This window comes from Arachis ipaensis, chromosome B01 (genome assembly GCF_000816755.2).
Source record: "Arachis ipaensis cultivar K30076 chromosome B01, Araip1.1, whole genome shotgun sequence".
Taxonomy (NCBI): Eukaryota; Viridiplantae; Streptophyta; class Magnoliopsida; order Fabales; family Fabaceae; genus Arachis; species Arachis ipaensis.
In genome coordinates this window covers 24032575-24039733 of record NC_029785.2, presented here as the reverse complement: position 1 = coordinate 24039733, position 7159 = coordinate 24032575, and positions in this window count along the sequence as shown.

The following is a 7159-nucleotide window of genomic DNA, read 5'->3' as shown; positions in this document are numbered from 1 at the left end:
ACCATTTTCATATTTCCAGAAAACCAACTCAAACTCAAATCAATCTCCAACGGATTAAACTCGATTTCAAAACTTTAGAATAAATATCTTTAAAGAAACACTTCAAAAACATTCCATTTCATAAAACCCAACAACAACCAGTCAAACAAGCATTCATATCCATCAAAAACAACCAAAAAACACATAAGACTTATACAATCACTAAAAGCACAATTCTCACGTCAATATCCATATATAGCAACTCCGAAATATAAAGTTTAGTTTCTAAAAAAGGCCCCTACCTTGATAGGTCGAAATCATAAACCAAATGCGCAAACGGAACTCTTTTCTCTCAGCCTGAAACCAATGGCAACTGAGACCTCAGCCCCCGATCTCATCCGCAGCAACACAGCAACTTAAAAGTCACATGCAACGCTGAGAACACGACCCTATGTTCCCAAAACCTCAGAGTTTATAACCAAACATAACACAATACTAACGCAGGAGTTTTCGAAACATAAACACTTACTCTAATAAGAACGAAACAGCGGTGGCCGCTGAACCGGTTTGGCAGCAGCCCCGACAGCCATCCCAAGCGACAGCGGCGACCAGAACTCCGTCGATTGTAACAAACAAGCAGCGATGAAAAAGCTTCCAGAAACTCAAAAGGAACAAAAACCAAATTAAAACCCTTACCGGCAGTGGCTATTGGTGACAACAGCTTCGTTCACTGGCAACAGGGGCATGCCCGGCGGCCAAAGGCTCCAGCAGCAACGGATCCAGCGGCAACGGGTCCTTCAGCGGCGGCAGAACGCAACAACTCTTCTTCTCTCTCACATTCTAGCTCCTGACGGCGATGCACTCCATGGAGGCATAGCAAACATCAACGGCGACGACGTGGGCTGGAGGTGACAACGCGAACAGTGGCGACGCAGGCTAGAGATGACGCGCGAACGGCAACGACGCCTTCCTCTTCTCCTTGTCGCTCTCCTTCTCCTCCTTTTGTGTGCGACGACGACGCGGTTGTGACGGCTTCTCCTCCCCGCGCGTGTCTGCTCCCTGACGACGGCCAAGGCAATGCAACGGTGCGGCCCACCAGCTCCGGCGCTCCTTCACCCTCGGATCTCCCTCTCTTCCTCCCCCTTTCCTTCTTTCCCTCTTCCTTTCTTTTCTTTTGTGTTTCTTTTCTTTTGTCTGAAACTAATGAGTCATGAGTGTTAAGGTTTAGGGAAGGGGCTGCGGCGCTGAGAGAAGAGTGAAGGTGGATTAGGGTAGAAAATTAGGGTTTGTGTATAAAATTGGGGTTTTCTGGGTTTAATTTGAGTACGATAATTTTAATAAAATTGGAGCATAGAGTATTAATTTGAAAAACTAATTTAATCTCTAAAATTACTTCAAAATATTATTTGTGGTATAAAAATACTAATTGATACTTAATCAATTTCTCTAATTGAAAATACATAGTAATATAATTAATTTTCTTTATCCCTAAAACTTAAAGTATTGAATTATGAAAATATAAAGTATTTAAATTAAGTCATATAAAATTCTCATTATTTAACAACTACTAACTTTATAACTTAAATATAGAGAATAACTCAATAATTATAAAATTAGATAAAATCCTAATTTAAATAGCCAAACTTCATTATTTTTGGATTTCTAAAACTTTAAATTATAAATAGGAAAATAATCCATAATTATAGAGTTTGGATAAAAACCTTAATTTATTTCAAATCCAATTAATCAAAACTGCCTTTAATTATTCTCAATAAAATAGTTTCTGAAATTAAAACTATAATTAAATATATAATTTGAAATTAGTTTAAAATAGGATTTTTTTTTTCAAAAGTTCTGGGTCTTACAGTAAGTAATGCCACTAACCACCGACAGAGAGCAGAGTGACGAATAGATGACGTCGAACGGCGAGATGACGACGAGCGGGGAGAAGATGACAACGAACATACGGCAAGAAGCTCTAACCCTCAACCAGACGACATGCTGAGCTACAAGAGAGTGGCTGAGTTTGAGACAGGGGGAAGGAGGAGGCTGCGGAGGCACCGACAACAACAGACGGTGGTGGCAGAACCCTAATTTTTTGTTAGAACTTAGAACCCTAATTTTTGAACTTTCAAGCTTTGCTTTTCAATTCTGAATGTCACAAAAGGGGGGTGTTGGGGGAAGGGTGGTGAGGGTGATGCGTTTACGCGTTGTTTTCTTCTTTTTAAAAAAAAGGCTCAAAACCACGGCGTTTATAAGAACCAGTCGGTTCTTGGTCATCAGTGACACTCATCCTTCCCTTACTCACCCATGCTCCTTCACTCCTCACCATTCATTCTTCTATATAATTCCCTTCTTGCTTCTTACTGAATTTCATAACAATAACAACACATATTAGTCTAATTCGATTGTACTTATTCTAATTCGATTTTAGTCTCTACTCTATCTTAAATTTTCAGAGCCGTTTCTGCTTCTGATTCCATTGAATTTGAATTCTTTATTTTACTGCAACCATGGTCACTACTGTGGGAACTAATGCTACTGCTGTCCCGATTGTTTTGGGGTGCAATGTTGCTACTATCTTGGTTGAAACTGCTGTGGTATTAGTAGTGGTCCAACCAGCCGTCACGCTTTAATTCCACCTCCGGTTCCTTTTAATTTTGGCTAATTGAGGTAGGGAATTTATTTTTAAAAGTAAAAGTTTTAAATTATAAATGCCAATAAAATCAAATGAGTAACTACAAATAGTTTATGGTTGCTTTGTGTGAATAATTGATGGAATTGAGTTTATTTATAGCTGTAATTGGTGATTGGTTTGACGATTTAACGTTGTAATTGTTGACGGTGACATTATTGAAACTTCATTGGGTAAACCAAAAGTATGAACTTGTGTTACTAATGATAGAATATGTATTTACTTGTTGATGATGCTACTGAATTTTCTATTTTATTGATGCAAAAGTTATGCATATATATATACACTTGTTTTTAAGTGAAAGATATGCCTTAATGATAAAGATGTGCTGCTGTTTGAATAATACGCGTGCACGGGGAGCCAGTGGGGGGTGCTTCCATGATTTCTATTGATGGTACAACACTGAGACGTGAGAGTTGGTGGAGCTACTACTTGGTGCCAGGCCTCTAGTGGCTCAGCAGCAGGGGACGTAGAGGAAGGAGTCTTTCTCGTTGAAGTTGACATGGCTTCGGGACCGAGTCCGACATATGCCCAGCACCGCTGATCTAGAGACACTCCAACAGTATACGAAGTGTTACATCATGTTACTGACTGGGGTTATCTGATGACGGACAAGTCAAACAACCTCGTCTATCTCCGGTGGCTGCCACTACTTGCCAACTTTCAACCGTGTCGTGGTCTGTCTTGGGGTTCGACGGTGCTTGCATGGACATACTATTCGTTGTGCTTTGCAGCACACCGAGGCATGACAAACATAACTGGTTATATTCCGCTATTGATGTCTTGGATATACTAGAGATTTTTGCAGTGGTGTCTACCTGACCGACAGGTTTTCATGTATCCTATGGCAGCGAGGTAACCATCCTTTATGGTTTGCTTGTGTTTCTGAATTTGTAGTTCGTTATGATGTTCTGTAAATTGAATTCATGTTATTCTTGCAACTGTTAACAAATTGATAGGGTTGACACAGCAGAGCAGGGACCAACACGAGCAGAGGGTCCTCCGATGGCGTCTGTCACTAGATCAACCACTATCATCGGCCCTTAGTGCATCCTTGATCACCTAAAATCTATCAGAAATAATCAACAGGCCTTCCTGTGGGGTGACATGTTGTCTCAAATTAGTCAGGAAGAAAGACCATGAGTCCATACTATTAGACTCCACAATTTCAAAAGCAATAGGAAGGATATTGCTATTGTCGTCTTGTGCCACTGCAATAAGCAACACACCACCGTATTTGCCATACAAATACATGCCATCGACAAAAACAAACGGCTTGCAATGCTTGAAAGTCTCAATACAGGACGGGAAGGCCTAGAATACTTTGTCGAGCATGCAACAGTCACAGACCATAAGGTGCCCATCATAGTAAAGTAAGGCCTTGAGCTCACTTATTGTTCCGGGATAACAACTCTGCAGTGCTTGTAGCAGCTTCGACACCTTGTTGTATGACTTCTCCCAGTCCCCGTATGTCTACGTAATTGCCTTTTGCTTTGCCATCCAAACCTTTATATACGAGAGTTTGAAGTGATAGCTTTGCCAAACTACACCCTACAAGACAGGGATGCTGACGGATGGGTTGGACTGTATCAATGGTAGGATGACATTACAGATGAAGCTGCTGTCCAACTGTCCATGGTCTTAGAACATGGTAGGTGCTAAACATGTATGCGCTACACCAACCCTATGAACCTCCCTAACAAAATAAAACATTCATCATTGAAAACAATACCAGATATAGCAATCATAAATTAGTAAATACGTCACAATTAAACTTGACCTCACCAGTATCCAAAGTTCTATCGGAGGGCCACACGGAGACTCCAAGGACATCCAGTTGCAGCTTGGCGGCAATGCACATGGTACTTGAATCGGTCTAATTCGACCACTCGGTACTCAACACTTTTGCGAATGCTGTAATTCTTTAGAACCTGTGATGCAGGCAGAAATTGACCAGTTAAGAAATTAATAAAAGAAATGCGTTGCAAGTACAGTTCTTAACCAGCTAAAATCCGCTTATCAATTTAAAAGGGTTGTCACAAAATTAGAATTAAAAATACTGGGAGTATGAATCCCAGGTCGTCTCCCAACGAGTTGACAAAAGAGTGCAGCTTATTGGTTAGAGGTTTTCCCAGAAATTTTGAGTTTGAGAAGCAGGAAAATAAATGATTATAAAAGTAAGCAGTGGAAATTAACTAGAGAATTTATTTAATTCAATTAAAAGCCTTGACCGGGAGATGATTAATTGGAATTTCTATCCTTGTTGGATTTTCTCAAGTACAATCCTAAAACGTTGTTGATCTACCTGGTCATTCCTTAATGAATAAGGAAAAGTCAAGTAACTAACTAATAAGCTATATCCTCAGGTCTTAATCCTCTCCTTAGGAAGGATTAAAGTTAGAGATTAGAGTTGTCAGTCATCAACTATGCGCGAGGATTAATACTTGAGTATTCCAACTCAAGGTTCTCCTTTTAATCAACTCCCAATCAAGTTGGGGAACTACTCCATTATCATGATTGTAAACTTCACAGAATTAAAAAGGGAATATAAGGAAGACATGATAAACAATAATTAAAAAGCAATTAAAAATAAAATAGGTTCTTATATTAATAAATCCCAAAATGCAACATACTTATCCAAATAGGGTTAATGGCAATAAAATGTAGAAGAGTAAGAAAACAAACTAGAAAAATGAAACTTCCACGGAGGTAATGAGTCTTCTCAGTATCCAAAAACAAAAGCATGAAACTCTAAACTATGAATGCAAAGGAAACCTAGAGGAAGGAGTAGTATTCTCTCTAAGATTCCAAAACTAAACTAAAACTATGCGTAATGAGAATGTTTGAATGTCCCCTCAGTCTCTGCATGTTTCCTGGCACTAATCTGTGTTTCTGGGCCGAAAATTGGCTCAAAACACGGCCCGAAATCGCCCCAGCATTTTCTGAATTTTCTGCAGATCGCACATGTCACGCGTACGCGTCAATCACGCGTGCGCGTCGCTGGCCGAATTTCCTTTCCACGCGTGCGCGTCAGGCACGCGCTCGCGTCGTTGTGCAGATTCGCTTCCACGCGTACACGTCCTTGCTTCCACGCGTACGCGTCAGGCACGCGCACGCGTCGCTGTGATTTTCTCTGTTTCGCGCGCACGCGTGAGCCATGCGTGCGCGTCACTTCTCGCTGGTTGTCTCCTTTATTTCTTGTGCTCCTTCCATTTTTGCAAGCTTCCTCTCCATTCTCTAAGTCATTCCTGCCCTATAAAGCCTGAAACACTTAACACACAGATCACGGCATCGACTGGTATAAAGGAGAAATTAATATACACAAATTAAAGGCTTAGGAAGCAGGTTTTCAATCATAGCATAAAACTAGGAAGAAATTGTAAAACCATGCAAATAGTATGAATAACTGAGTGAAGAGTTTATAAAAACCATTCAAATTAGCACAAGATAAACCACAAAATAGTGGTTTATCAACCTACATTACTGCATCTCTGCTTTTGTAATCGTCTTTCCCAGTGTTGGAAAACAGAGATTTATCATGCATCGTGTCCAGATCTAACGCATGATAGTGACTTGGTACATCTGATAGCACTGGAATCAGGTGGGGGGAGGCAAAACATAGTGCACTGCTGCCTCAGTCGGCGTCTCGGGTACAAACTCCTCATCATCATCATCTTCAGAAGAACCACTATTGTTGCTATCCGCAACGTACTCTTTGTCGGAGTCTTCATCATCCACGTCCATGTCTTCCACTGGACTAGCAACATGAATCGGTGGTGGTGCGAGAGGTGGGTCATCTATCCTGCAGACGGATCCACCGCCACCAACATCACCAACCTCGACAAAAAGCTCCATTACTTGTTCCGCCATGATTCTCCCATGGATGTCAAATATGAGTCGCACATGCTCGTCGTCCTGGAGTCAAAATAGACGAAACTGAAAAATTCCGTTTTCCAATTGTGCTAGTAACCTATACCCAACCCTTTCTATCTCTTTTCTCCCTAAACTACCAAGTTTACTCAATATCAGAGTCTTTAACTCGGACATGGAACTTATTCGTTGAGTGCGCAATAGTAACGGAATATTACACTCAAATATCACCACATTGTCACTGTTTCTCATATGACATTTGGGATACACATAGACAACTATATATCCGCTACTACTGGACATTTTTTCTTATTTTTGGAAGAAAAACGGAAGAGTAGAAGATATGAAATGTATTTGGAGAATGTCAAAGATTGCACATCCTTTTATAATTGTTGAAAATTTGTCTTATTGTATCTTGTTTTCATTGTAAACGTTATAATTTAACATGTATCTCGTTTACACTATAAACGAGATATACACATGTCACTCACACTGTCTAATCTTATTTATACTGTAAACAATATAACACATACTATGTATTTTTATAATTATTTTTAAAATTATTTATTTTAATAAATAAAATATTTTTTTAAATTTATTTAAGTAAAAAATCCG